This window comes from Panthera uncia, chromosome B1 (genome assembly GCF_023721935.1).
Source record: "Panthera uncia isolate 11264 chromosome B1, Puncia_PCG_1.0, whole genome shotgun sequence".
Classification (NCBI taxonomy): Eukaryota; Metazoa; Chordata; class Mammalia; order Carnivora; family Felidae; genus Panthera; species Panthera uncia.
In genome coordinates this window covers 32,273,774-32,289,065 of record NC_064811.1, presented here as the reverse complement: position 1 = coordinate 32,289,065, position 15,292 = coordinate 32,273,774, and the positions used below count along the sequence as shown (strand labels likewise).

At 36.6% G+C, this 15,292-nt stretch overlaps 1 protein-coding gene across 4 annotated transcripts in view; it reads left to right on the top strand.

The window, feature by feature from the left end:
- SMIM14 (small integral membrane protein 14) overlaps positions 1–15,292 on the top strand; it is an 82,437-nt gene that overhangs the window by 1,818 nt on the left and 65,327 nt on the right. The window contains exon 1 of one of the 4 annotated variants that reach the window (XM_049631984.1): positions 94–182. The exons of 1 other annotated variant lie outside the window; for it this stretch is intronic. The gene's annotated coding sequence lies outside the window, so the exon portion shown is untranslated. Of the gene's footprint in view, positions 1–93; positions 183–3,235; positions 8,917–15,292 lie in introns of those variants that run through there. 2 more of the 4 variants (XM_049631987.1, XM_049631985.1) reach the window with 2 other exon arrangements.

Below are 15,292 nucleotides of genomic sequence, written 5' to 3'. Positions count from 1 at the left end.
TGGCTTAGAGTGACGTGGTCAGTCGAATCAAAACAGAGGAGGGGAGGAAGTCAGCGGCCAGGAGCAGCAGCGGCCGCGGCGTCCCGAGCAGCCGCAGCGTTCCGGAAGCTTCAGGCGGTTTTTCTGCCGAGCCTGGGTCCCGGCCCCCATCCTCCCCGCCCCGTCGGTTGTTGTCTGGGCGGGTGAGTGTCTCCCCCTCTACCACCGCCGTTTGCCGGCCCACCCTCCCGTCACCCTGTTTTTCTTGGGGGTTCCTCAGGCTCTGGGGAACTGCGGCGGCTGCGGCAGAGCGGGGCTGGCTTCTCAGGCTTGGTGGTTCTTCGGCCGGGCTGGTGACTGCACCGGGAGAAGCCCGCTGCTGCCGAGTCCGCGCCCCCCGGCGAAGAGCGAGGCAGAGAACCTGCAATTTGGCTCTCTCTGCAGGAAACCAGAGTCGGGGCTTGGCAGGAAAGTGGACGGTAGCCACGGGTGGTTTTATTTTTAGGGCAAGACCGTCAGCTCGGGTGGAGGCGTATAATGGAGTAAAAAGAAGAGAATCGTAGCTGAAAGGAAAAACCCACAAACCCTGAAACCTACACTCTGTCATTTACCTCTATTTCTCTAGGTTTGATGAAGTCATTAGGATGCGTCCTTTGTTGTGATTGATGAGCCAGGAAAGCTGCCATCCAGAAAGCGGGAGCTTTTTTAGCTCTTATTGTGGTGGGAGTTTAAAGTATTCCTTTTTTCTGTTCAGTTAGTAGAACCGGAGCTGACAGTAAAGAGGTAGTACCCTTTATAAAGATAGATAATGTGCGATAAACTGGTTACCGGAGTACCTGAAGTCCAGTGTTGACGTTTAAAGCCAAAGTTTTCCAAAGTGGCTGTTTCTGTGTGTGTTAGGATTTTAGCCAAGATGATGTTTGTTAGCTGTAGAAAGTCGATAGGATGTTTTCACTTGTCCTAGTTTGCCGAATCGAAGATTCGGCCTTATTAGAATGTCTTGGTTTTGCATGAAGAGCCAGATGAGCCTCACGCACGTAATATCTGCGTTTGTTGAAGAGACCTTCCAGTTTTTGTGTGGTATTGTTATAAACCGTTGCCAGCTCTACATGCACGATAACTTGAGGTGTAAGGACGGTGGAAGACCTTTCAGGTGTTTGAGTCTTTAGACCCTATTCAGTGGAGGTTGCAGAAAGCTTGTGTTCTCTTTGACTTCAGGTGGCCGGCCACGCAGATTCTTCTAGTGTAGGCTGCTTCAAACCCTGCCACCCTCTGCGCCCCTCGACAGCACAGAGACAAGAGGACCAAACCTCCTTTTTGCCCTAAGTTGGTGTTTAAAAAAAGAAGATTTTGTTGTTGTTGTTTGGTCCCCAGAAAACTGATTAATTGAGGTGTTTCTTTGGTAAATGGCAAGAAAGGAGAAAACACGTATGTGCTAATTGATTGCCCCTTATGAAATCCAGAAAGAGTACTTAGGAATTTAGGCTACTCCCTTGAAGGGTGTAACCTTGGGTGGTATAACATGGATCACTTCTTAACGAATTTCTTTCTCCTATATGTGCAATTGAGATCTTTTTTCTTAATACCACAGTTGGAATCCTGCTGATTTAGAAAAATGAAATTGTTTTCTTGAAGTTCTTTTTTTTTTTTTACCTTTTATGTAACCTGTAACTGAATATTTTTGCTTATATGCAATAATTTGTAATAATTGGAGAATTATTACAATTAATAAACAAGAAAATAAGTCATTGATAATCCTGCCATCCAGAGATGACCAAAATGTTAGTGGTTTATATCCTTCCAGACTTCTTTTTTGCAGTTAGACATTTTATTCAAAAATGGTATCATAACTGCATATGCTTTTCTGTAACCTTGCTTTTTCGCATAGTAGTACTTTGGAGTAACAAAATTTATATTTTAATAGATACGGACTTTTGGAACCTATCTTTTAGGGTATATTCACTGTATATTTGCCAAACCTTTCCTCCCAAACTTTTATGATAGTACAAAGAAGTTAATATGCATTGTGTAGCCGTGGTTTTCTTGTTTAACCCTTGGGAGAGCAGGCACAAAATAGCCTAAGTTGATAACAGGTAGTTTAAAAGAGTTTTGCTAATTTAGTGATTTGATTCAGGTAAAGCTTTAGTTCTGTTCCATAGCTACACTGTGCTCCAAATGCTGACCAGCTGTCCAGGCCTCCGTTAGTGAGGTCCTGAAAGATTTGACTTTATGAATCACACTGAAGAGTCTTGGATGTATGCCCGTTTAGCCCAGTGCCTTTTTGGTGGTGCCAAAAGAGAAGGAAATGTTCCCTTCACCTCAGCTTCAAAAGATAAGTACTGTCTAGGAAGTATCCTAAGTATACTAATAACCTATTTACATCTGTTAGTTGTGAACTACCTAGAACCTTTAAGTCTATTTTTATTCTGTATCTCTTGGGTAATTAGTCCCAGATGCTTACTACTTATTTTGTGACTTAGTTCTTTTTCTTTGACTTACCTTAATTGGAGTGTTTATATTCTAAATTTGGCCATTACTACCCATCGCTACCGCCTCTACCTTTGTCACCTTTCACCATATCTGGCCTACTGTAGTAACCTCCTGACCTCCCTGCCTCCACTTTGGCTTTTTATGGTAATTCCCCTTACCACAGCCCAGAGATCCTTTAAAGTGTAAATTATGTTGCCTTGTTTTTGGAGAGCCTTTCATCACATTCAGAATAAAATACAAACGACGTGTTCTGGAACAGCCTCCTTCCCTTAACTCACCTTGTATCGCTCTGCCTAGATTAGTACCCTAGGGCCTGGCCATGTCTGTTCCTGTGTTCTAGACCCACTAGGACAAGCTGGGAACTTGCTAGGCTTGTTCCTGCCTTAGGGCATTTGAGCTTGCTGTACCCTGTGGCTTCAGTATTCTCCCAGATCTTGCTATGGCTGATTCCATCATGACATTCAGGTTTCAGATGTTTCTTTGAGGAAATTTCTCCCCAGTTATCTCTCCATTCTCTTTTATTTTATTCATAACATTTTGCACTATCTGGAATTTCCCTATTTTTTTAATATTCTGGTTCCTATGCTAGAAGTTAAACTGAAAATTGGGATCCTGCGGATGTTTTCCTATTCTCTGCCTAGTAGGTACTTAATGAATGTTAGTTGAATGAATGAACTTGCTGAACATGTCTGTATTCCTCTAGAACATACTGTCTGTCAGTTTTAGATAAGCCCTTTATATAGAAGAATCCTAGTTTTGAGTCTTTTTTTTTTTTTTTTTAAAATAGGATGGTGCCTTGATTCTCTTACTTCAGTAATTCTTGATGTTTGGGCCAGAGCATGGCTACATTCTACTTTAGAACTGTAGAATTAATCCCTGGGAGGAATGGGTTCCAGGAATCTGCATTTTCAACAAGCCCTTGAGGTGATTTTAATGCATATCAAAGTTTGAGAATGTTTCTTAATATTTTAATGGCTTTTCTCTGGGAGATTACTTCTTGCTTTGTAGTAATAATGATAGCTACCATTTTGGGGAACTCTCTTACGTGTTAGGTACTATGCTAAAAAATTACATGTTTTTCAGTTAACTGTAGATGTAGAACAACTCTGACGTAGGTATTCCTACTTCCATTTTACACATGAAGGAACTGTGACATGGTAAGTGGCAGAAAGTTGGACTTGAACATATCTGTTAATCACTATACCCTACTGCCTCTGAACTAGCGTTTAGAATTGTACACAGTACTTTGGTTTTGATAGACCATGTTTTTGTTAAGGGCAAGATAGTGTATTCTATCTCATTTCCAATCCAATCCTTAATGAAGTCCATTGGTTTGTTGGTCTTTTTGCTGAAGTTGCACAGGCAAAGTTGCAGAGGGAGAGGACCTCTGTAAAGACTCCTAGGTCTTCTTGCTTTGTTGTATTGAGAGCCTACCAGGCTTAAAGTAAATTTTAAGTATTTGAAGTTTTCTCCTTCCTGTGCATTACCTTGTCTTCCACACACCAAAAACCTACCACTTTCTGTTTGCTTATGTAGTCATTTGAATTCTTTCTGTATTTTCTCCATTGATGTGAGTGATTAACTATTTGGACTATCATTGGATCATTGTAAACTGAATAGATTTTTCACTGCAAGACCCCTTTCTAAATGAGCTAAAAAAATGTTAAATTTGATTGGTGTGTTGATTTTTTTGAGGTGGGGGAACTTAATCTAGAAAAATACCGGTTGTCTTTAGTTTCTTCCTAGTCTTTAAGCTTAGCTAACTGTGTTTATCTTTGGAGGCTCAGGTCACACATGACCTTTACCAGAGCTCTGTCCTCACCCACCTCAGGCTTCTGTAAATAGCAATGTTTCTGATCCCATCACTTCACTTTCTGTATTTAATTGTCTGTGGCTATTTGGCCTATTTGATCGGAAGACCCATGAGGTCAGGGAGGACCAGTTAGACAATCAGTAGGCATGTTGATGTAATAAATAAAAGAAGAAAAATAACAACTTTAATCTGTGTTTGTAAAAAATGGTACATTGCTAAAAGGAATTATTTGTGATCTTTTCCCATATAATTTAATAGGACTTAGAACAAAACCTCAATACAAGACCCTAAATTGTCCAAATTAATAAATAGTGATATATTGGTATATGAAATATAAAGATTTTGCAGAAAGTGAAGCACTCCCAACTGTTCTTTGTTATATTTTGGCTTCTATAAGGACTTTTTATGACCATAAAACTTCTTAGATGATTAACTGATACATGCTACAGGCTTATAAGTAAAGGTATTCTTTTGGTACGTGTTTATGTGCATATTCGTGTTTTGGCCCACATAATAAGTACTAACCATATGAATGGTTGTTTCTGTAGTTGGGCACCTATCAGCAGATCCTCCATTTGGATAAAGAGCAGTTTGGGCACTTTAAAAGCCATTTTGAAAAAGGGCTGAAAATTAGTTGAGTCTGAAATTAAACTGTGGTTACCTGCCTGAATATCAGTAATAGTGGCATTTACCTTTTATGGCTATATTTGCCAGCCCCTTGAATTCCTTCACACACTTCCCATGTACTTGTCACATCAGTCCTCCAAGTCAGATACTGTTATTCCTAATTTACACTGCGGGAAATAGGCTCTGACTAGTTAGGTAAGTTGCCCAGGGTAAAGCCACTGGTACTGTTGGGATTCAAACCCAATTTTCCCCTGACCCAAAGCTCATGGACTTTATATGGCAGCAGTATCGACTGATCTTCCATGATCATAGAAGTTATAGTAAGTAAACCTACTTTTTACAGCTGTCAGAATATGCTAGTAGAACTCCTTTCATGAATTGAAGATGGGTTTCTAATAGCCCCTGTGTTTTGTTTTTTTTTTTTTAACATAAGAGATGCTTGTTATGAAAAGCTGCAAGACGGTAGTATATGAAGCCCAACACAACAAAATCTGTAATCTTCTCATTCAGAAGTTATCTCTGTACATGGCATTTTCTTCCAGTCTTTTATTTATTTATTTAAAATGAATCTTTGGGGGACGTCTGGGTGGCTCAGTCGGTTGAGCATCTGACTCTTGATTTCAGCTCAGGTCGTGATCTTGAGATCCATAGGATCGAGCCCCGTGTTGCACTCTGTACTGACAGCGCACAGCCTACTTGGGATTCTCTCTCTACTCTCTCTCTGCCCCACCCTCCCCCCAAAATAAATAAATAAACTTAAAAAAAAATTTTAAAATAAAAAATAAACTTCATCTTTGGTGTAAATAAGATGTAATACCCACATAAGCTTGTATCTTAGTTTAGTTTTGTGGGGTTTTGTTTTTGTTTTTGTTTTAACTTAATGAGCTTTTTACCATGGCCTTAGAAACTTTCTACTTTCTTGATTTCTAGAAACTTTTTTATTTTTAACTGGCTACATTTTTTTTTTTATTTTTTTAAAATCTTTCTTTCTCTTTTTAGTAATCTCTGCACCCAACCTGAGGCTCAAACTCAAGATCCCAAGATCAAGAGCCGCTCACTCTTCTGATTGAGCCAGCCAGGCACCCCTTAACTGGCTATATTTTAGAAGATATTTTGAATAAGCTTGATTACTTGGAGTTTTCATTTAATGTTGGACATGAGTGTAGTTGCCAGTTTCACCATTATAAATGATACTGTGATGAACCATGGCTTTAAAAGTTAACCTAAGCTCTGAATGATTAGAGCAACCAGTCTAATTCTTTTTTTTAAGTTATGTTTAAGACTTTTTAATGATTTGAAATGTAGTGATTTTAATCGTAATTTGACAAGTATATACAGTATACATGTATTTGTGATGCCTAGAAAATTTACATGAGAGTTTTTAATAGAGATTACCTCAGAGGGGAGAAAAGTACTTTTAACTTTATTTTTAAAAAGAGAAAACTTCTTGTATTTGAATTTTGAAACTATAAATGTGTATTGTTTAAAAAAAAAATCAAGTCCTGGGGCACCTGGCTGGCTCAGTTGGTTGAGCATCCAACACCCGCTCAGGTCGTGATCTCAACAGTTTGTGAGTTTGAGCCCTGCATCAGGCTTGCTGCTGTTAGCACAGAGCCTGTTTCAGATATTCTGTTCTCCTCTCTTCTGTCTCTTTCCCCGCTCCTGCTCACGCTCTCATTTTAAAAAATTAAAAAATAAATGTAAAAAAATCAACTCCTTTGAAAAATTAAGATCTTGCTTCTAAACTAAAACCTAATTTTTAGATGTGTAATAGGGTTTCTATTGTGTTAATAACATTTTAAACCTCAGTGCTCTTGTTTTGGAGAAAGTTCCCTTCTCATAGCTTATTTTCCTACTGAATTTTCATTTCCTATTTTAAATTTAGGTCGTGGCACAGATGTGAGTCTCAGCTTTTTAAAAATACAAAATGAAGCTGGTTTTTGCTTGACTGCACTCATTGATAAGTACTACATGTGCAGTGTTTTCAGAATTTAACAGCTTAAAATAAAGATGTTTCAAATCAAGATAGGAAAGCAGTAAGCATCTTCCTGGTATATGCAACAGACTTAGAGGTGTTCTGGCTGCTAGCTTGTTTTATATTACTATATACTTTTTAAAACACAAGTTAATTTTTTTACATAGTATGTATTTTGTTGCTTTGTTACTCTTAGCAAAGGTAATATAAAAGAAACTGACTTGCTTAAAATTTTGAAGACAAAAAAAATCTGTGGTGTTTATTCAAATTTCATTTTTTAACAATATTGGTTTCTTTATCACATTGGGTCTAAGCATTTTTCCTGTCATCATGAGTGGCATTTATGTGCATCTGTCTATAAATGTGTTATCTAGGTTGTAGCATGGATGAGAGGGATTACATGAATTGGGAGAGCAGTAACCATATTTCTTTCTGTTCAAGAAATTATATAAGCAAGCAAATGAATGAGAGAAAAAGTCTTGATTCCACTCTTTGAATGATGTAAATTATTCACAAACTTGTAATATTACTTGTGATGTACTTCACAATTTCAGAACACACTAGTACTGTATTTTGTAATAAGAGCTGTTGAAAATTGCTTTCTTAACATAAGTAACCTGTATCCACTATGATTTGGTATTACATAGTATGGAGTTTTTATATCATCTTCTGTTGAATTTTTCTGTTTGTAACTTAGGAAAAGCAGACTTTTTTCCTTAGTTTAAAAGTTTTTTATTCAGGGGACGCCTGGCTGGCTCGGTTGGAAGAGCATGCGACTCTAGATCTTGGGGTCTTGATTTCAAGCCTCATGTTGGGTATAGAGATTACTTTAAAAAGTAAATGAAAAACTTAAAACATTTTTTAAATTCAGAACATGTCTAATAAGTATTCTTGTGTAAATTTTAGAAAACATTTTAGAATATGAAAAATTTGGTTATGATGTTGGATACAAAGATGGTTCATTTGAAAAGTTTTCCTTTATTTGACCATTCACAATAAATTTTACAGACCATTCACAATAAATAAGTAAATAAAAGACTGAGAGAGAATCTTTGGGACTGTACAAAAGTAAGGAACATCCAGGGAAGGTCAGGAAATTCCTAGGTGAGGGACCAAGATTCAGAACAGAAGACTTCTTTCTGCTTTGTATCTTTTATGCAGAAGAGCGATAGCTGAGCCCCAGGGGAATACAAACCTGCCAAAGCAGTATACAGAGATCTCAGGCTGAGAGTTCAAGATAAATTTAAAACGTAAGGGCTTAAGACTTGAATTGGCCCAGAGCATTTTACAGCTTATAAAGCACTCTTACACATTCTTGCTTGGTCTTCGAAACAACCCTTTAAAAAGAATAGTTTCAGTTATTGCTCTTGTTTTATAGATAGGGAAAGTGAAGTCAAAGAGAAGCTAATTTATCCTTTTCTCAGCACTGCTGTAACTTGAATTGTTTATCTAAGATGTATTCTGCTATCCCATGATGTTTTAGCCTAAGGTGATTCCTAGAATACAATCAAATATAGGTAAAGGAAGAAAAAGGTCACTGAGGAAAGAGAAGGTAGTGTCTAAGACATAGGGAAATCGAGTACATTAACTGCGAGTTTCTAGAATAGTGGTGGCAGCCCTGGGGTGGACCTTTTATAGAATCCTGCAGAGATATTGGAGGAATTAAGGAGCTGAAGAAATTCTTGATGTCCTTGAAGAGTTAAGCTTTTAGAAGCGATGGGTGGAAGGTTAGTTGAGGAGAGAAATAATTCTTTGATTTTGAGCTTTCTCCTGAGAGGTCACTTGTCTGTGACATTTATTTTGGCTGTTAATTATACACTGGTATGTAATTATTATTATATGAGTTAATTATAATTAATAATTGATTGCAGCTCTTAGAGGTAAGGGATGCCTTTTATTTCTTTTATATCCTCCTCTGAACTCTTCTGCCAGTTACTTAGTCCCCCGAAGCCTTGTTAGATCTATACTTCAGAGGAAAGGAGAAGTGAGAGAAGACATGGGTTTGAATCACACCTCTGCTTTGTGACACTGGGTAAGTCACTGAGGCTCTCCGGACCTCAGTTCTTCTCTGTTTAAATGAATAGGTGAGAACTGCTGCATCCCCAAAGTTTTAATAGTAACACTTGTGAAGTTGTGATTTGTTGAATTATGAGTAAATGAAGGCTTGTCATCCTCATACATGTAGGTAATGTATACCCTACCTATACAGTGATATCTTGCACAGACCTATTGGTAACACTCATCTTGTTTCTTGTATACATTCCCATTACACTCTGTGGAAAATAAGTATTTTGTTGTTATTCTTTCTAGCCTGCTTTGGTCTCTTCCTTTTGAATAGTATGCTCTTTCTGAAAGAGTGCCTTGAAGCTTTTTGTAATCCTGTAAAAATATTTTGTAAGAATTTCAGAGATGGTTCTTATTGTACTTTCTCTTATAAATAGCTCATTCTAGGTGGAACAATATAGGGTCATCCTATTGGATCAGTATAGGGAATATTATAGGGAATTTGTAATTATAATTGCTTGGTTAGTAATTTGAGTTTTAAAATTTGTTGTGATAGAATTCAGGGAGTCTCAACTCCAAAGCACAGAGATTGTAATATTTAGGGTATATAATGGAATTTAATTTCAACATTTAAATTATTTTATTTTATTTTATTTTTTTGAAGTTTCTTTATTTAGAGAGAGCTCACATGACCAGGGGAGGGGCAGAGAGAGAATTCTAAGTAGGCTCTGCACTGCCAGCACAAAGCCTGATGTGGGGCTTGATCTCAGGAACTGTGAGATCATGACCTGAGCCAAAATCAAGAGTCAGACGCTTAACCAGCTGAGCCACCCAGGTGCTCCTCAACATTTAAATTAAAAACATAAAATGTCTTTAACTTCTCCCAGACATAGCTTTAGCACAGTTTTTAGCAAATGATTAACTAATTTGAACTTGTGTCTGCATCCTTTTCTTGTCTACTTCCCATCAGAGATGCAAATGTAGTTTAAGTGAAAAGTAAGTCATTGATAAGAAGTAATAGGAAGTCAGTTGATAGTCATCTAATTTCTGTACTGCTCTGAAGTTGTCTTTGTAAGATTGAAAGAAATGTCATTAGCATGATTGGTCATATCAGAAAGATGTGGAATGAGCCCTGGTCAGGAATTTACATTGTCTCTTCCTGTCCAGAGTTCATCTCATACTAGATGTGTGATCATGGTCAAATTGCTAGCTTCCCTGAACCTATTTTTCTCATTTACGTCTTATGTTTGTTATGTTATGTTATGTTTTAGAGAGAGTGAGTGCGTGCATGCACGAGTGGGAAAGGGACAGAGGCAGAGGGGGAGAGAATCTTAAGCAGGCTCCATGCTCAGCACAGAGCTGAATGTGGGGCTTGATCTGACAACTGTGAGATCACGACCTGAGCCGAATCAAGAGTCAGATGCTTAACCAATTAAGCCACCTGGGTGCTCCCTATTTTCCTCATTTAAAAACAGGGATAATTTTCCTGCTTTGACTTTGTCAGAAGGGGTGTTGATAGCATGTGAAAGTAGTTAAGCTACAGGCAACTATAAACTACAGGTATGGCTATGTTTGCTTGAGATCCATTTCTGATAAAAGAATAGAGCAAGTGAATATGTGTTGTGTATGAGTGAATTTGAACACCTTATTACATTGAGATGTTGGATCATCTGATAAAATTAATCCCAACCGTTTAATTGTAGTATATTAGTATATAGCATGATAATGATATTTTACTCGAATTGATAGACAAATATTTTGTTCTCCATGTTTAATATGAAAGATGGCCAAAGTTTTGGGATATCTCTTCTCTTTTGTTTGGTCAGTTGTCTAATTTACTATGGAATAAAAACCTCTGCATAAAAACTTGGGGTCAGAAAGCTGTTTCTAGAAGGAAATTATTTTTAGAGATGAGTAATTCCCTATATGATATAATTGGGAACAAGGTTAAGAATAAGAGTGGAAAGCAAACTCAAGTGTAGTCTCCCTGAATGTCCTGGAAGCAGTTCTAGCAGTTTCTGGCATTTGGTTCACTTTCTTGGTTTTATAACTTTCAAGTTTTCATCAGTAGAATTGATGCTTTTTAGAAAAAAATGCATAGAATACTTATTCTGAGTTCCCCATTTCATTGACCATCATTTCTATTTTCTGTCTTAAACAAACTGCATGCATTCTAAATTGTTACTTTGCATTGTGCTCTTGCTGTGGGTGTTTATTTTTATTTTTTTGAAGGGAAAGAATTTTGATACCGTTCTTGATCACTGTAAAGATTCGATTGGCTGTTTGAAAAGTTGATTTCATCATAAATCACTTTCTTAAAATCACAGTAGAAAGATTATTTTCATCCTTCTTGAAACAGCCTTGGTTATCCCTGCTTTCTCAAGAAGAGCCCTATGTTTGCATGGAGGGAAACTGAAGTGTGTTTTGTTTTTCTTTAAAACTGTAGTAAAAAAAAAAAAAAAAACCTTAAGTATGTTTGAAATTTTTGGTACTAAAAGGTAAAATAGTATAATGAGTTCCTGTGTACCCATCAACTGGCTTCAACAATTATTTAACTCATGGCTGTTTTATTTTGTGTATTCTTCTCCCTTGCAGGATTATTTTCAACTAGTTTCCAGGCATTATATCTCGGTAACTGAAAATACCTAGTAGGATCTCTCAGAGATAAGGACTCTTTTTAGATGTGTAATTGACATTGTAGTTATGTTAAAAAAAAAAAAAAAATTAGTAATTCCTAAATGTTATTTGATCCAGTCAGTATTCAAAGTTCCTTGTTCTTGCATAAATGTCCTTTTATAATGTTTGAATCAGGATTCAAACAAGGTCTGTACATTGCATTTAATTGATGCCTCCTAAATCTCTTAACCATATCCCTGCCATATCTTAATGTTTTATTTATTTACTTTTTGCCATTTATTTACTGGTAAATCTGAGTTAGTTTTCCTGGGTTTAGCTGCAGTATCCAGAAATTTTTTCCTTATTATAAGAGTTCATGTGTGATCATTATATGATACTTCAAAAATAAAATGTGTAGGGATACCTGGGTGGCTCAGACAGCTCAGAGCCTGGAGCCTGCTTTGAATTCTGTGTCTCCCTCTCTTTATGCCCCTCCCCCACTTGTGCTCACTTGTTCTCTCTCTCAAAAATAAGTGAATAAACTTTTTTAAAAAGTTAAAAAAAATAAAATGTATAAAGGGAAAGGTAAAATCCTGTCACCTAGAGATACCCAAGGTTGAAGTTTTTGGTATGCATGCTTTCAACTTTTTTGAGTTTGTGTTTTCTTGTGCTTTTTTAACCATGTGCATGTGCTATGCTTATTTTTATATACTATTTGATATACTTTAATATTGTGTTGTGATCATTTCCCTATGTCATTATGAAAGAAAATGAAACATTTGGCTGCCTAATACTTCATAGAATGTATCATAATTTAACCATTCCCTTTTACCCATTTAGATTGTTCTAGTTTTTCACTGTTATGAGAACCATCTTTGTACATAATTCTTTGTGTTTCAGATTTTTAAAAATAGAAACTGAGTTATTCAGAGGCCACGAACCTTTTTTAACTTCTGGATTCATATTGCCATAAAAATTATTATGTAATCTCAAATGCATTCTACAATTTATTTAAGAATCTGTTTGCATATGCTCTGTTATTAAGATGCCTTTGTGAGCCATATTAGTTGAATGTGGTTTTTCCCCAATTCTTTTGCTCTTTTTATTTTATTTGGGTTTTTTTTTTTTTTACTTACACGGTATTATGTTGTAAATTTGTTGGTATTTTCCGTTGTGTGTGGGTAGTTCTTCCAAAATGGTCAAATAAATATTCACCTAAATTGCCTTCTAGAATTACTGATGGGTTTTTTCCTTCTTAACTGTTAGTAGGTTTTCCTAAGACCATTTATTAAAATACTGATTCCTTCATTCATTTGTGATTTAAGCTTTGATGTATAGATAAATACATTTTGTGGTTGGTATGTTCAGAAAATTCTATAAAAAGAATTTATTTCTTATTTCCTAGGTTTACTTATTTACTAGGTTGTTGTATTATCTTTATCCCTCTCCTTCCTCCACCTTTGTTTTTCTGCTTGTCATCCCACCTATGATGTGCATCCAAGATGTCTTTGATTCTGGATTTGCCCTGGGAAAACAAAACTAGTCCAGTCCTTGTCTTTTTCTTTTTTGTCTGTATATAAAAAAAATTTTTTTTGAGTGTTTATTTATTTTTGAGAGAGACAGAGACAGAATGTGAGTGGGTTAGGGGCAGAGAGAGAGGGAGACACAGAATCTGAAACAGACTCCAGGCTCTGAGCTGTCAGCACAGAGCCCGATGCAGGGCTCGAACTCACAGAGCTGTGAGATCATGACCTTGAGTCATGAGCTGTCAGCACAGAGCCCAATGCAGGGCTCGAACTCAGGAACGGTGAGATCATGACCTGAGCTGAAGTTGGATGCTCAACCTACTGAGCCATCCAGGTGCCCCTGTGTATTTTTTTAAAACATTTTTTGTTAAAGTTTATTTATTTTGAGAGAGGGAGAGAACACGAGCAGGGTAGGGGCAGAGAGGGAGGGAGAGAGAGAATCCCAAGCAGGCTCCATACTGTCAGTGCAGAACCCGAGTTGGGGCTCAAACTCAGGAACTGTGACATCATGACCTGAGCTGAAATCAAGAGTTGGATGCTTAACTGACTGAGCCACCCAGGTGCCCCTGCCTTCATTTTAAACTCAGTTTGACAAAGCATTATATAAACATTGATAGTTTGTGGTATTTATACTGTTATTTCAGCATTTTGATTTCTCTTTTTAAAGTTTCTACCAGAGAGTGAGTAGGAGCAGGGAAAGGTCAACTTTTTTTTATTAAGTTTTTAATTTTAATTCCAGTATAGTAAACATACGGTGTTATATTAGTTGCAGGTGTACAATACAGTGATTCAGTAATTGTGTACATTACTCAGTGCTCACTCATCATGATAAGTGTACATATTCTTTAGGGAAAGATAAACTTTGGAAAACTGAGTTTGCAAAGAATGATTATCTCAGATTTAGGGCAAAGACTGATTTTAGAAGTATCCATGTATATACTTAGTAATTTCTTGTTGATATGATTTGTTTCATTTTGTAATACATTTACTTATAAAGTTTAGAAGCCCTTTTATTATATATTAAGTCTAGCCAACAAATTCAGCGATGACAGAGGGTCAGAGGGTTACAAGAGAAAATTGAGATGCATTTATTTGTTCCTAGAGCTAATGGTTCTGGCAGTGGGAAGAACAATAAACTTCCAGTAAGGTTATTCTTTTAAAAAGTTAATATTTTTTTGAATAGTTCAGAAGTGTTGTTACTACTTCTGTCCCCTAGCCACCCTTTCCAGAGGCAACCAATTATATAATTACTTTTAAATACTAAATTCTTAAGGTTTTAGACCATTTGCAAACCTCTCTCTATAGATAAAAATTCATGTTTAAGTTATTAATGTGTGGGAGTTTTGGCAACAACCTTTAGTATTTTGGGTAGAATCATTTGTTTAATGTGTACATGAATGTTTATATGTATATACAAATTGACATACCCTCACGTAAATATATAATTTGATTCAAGCAGTAAAATGTAGTATGGAAACTTAGGAAAAGAAGAAGAAGAAAACATCATCTGATCTCCTTAACAGAACCAGTACAGTCATTTTAACGTAGCATAATTCTTCCCTGGGTTTAAATTCTGGACATATAGTAATTCTACATACTTTTTTTTTTTTTCTTTAACCACAAGAATTTCACATTGCGCATACTGAATTTCTGACTCATTTCTTATGAAGGAAATGAATTTTTAGTAATATTGCTCTTGGAAGCAGGGTAGGGAACTAACCTTTATTGAAGAAGAGAAACAACTAGAGATTGGCAAAAAAGTAGGGAGTTTAAATAAGGGTACATATTTTTATAATTCAGCCTTGAGAAAAATAAAGTAAAAATCAAGTTGTAGTAATTCTGGATTGTTAGAACTGATTGTTTTCCCCTCCTCCTCCTACTCTTCCTCCTCTTCCGCCTTTTTTGTAAGTTAAGCGATAAACCCAATGTGGGGCTTGAACTCATGACCCTAAGATTAAGGGTTACATGCTCCACTGACTGAGCCAGCCTGGAGCCCTATTTTAAGGAATGGATCCGAGATGTATAAAGGATAAGCTGACATTTTGTTATGTTTTTATGTGGATACCAGAGGGAATTTATTTTAAAAGGAAAGTTTGTGGTATGCTAAGTCATGCTAAGTTTATGTTGAGACCGCAGTGAAGCAGGTACAGCAGAGGCCAGAGACTCTAAGTCATAAAATGTAAAGGGATTGACACATCGAAAGGCCTAGTATACAGTACTCTACTTCAAGTAAAAATTAATTTATTAGCCTCTTGATAGAAT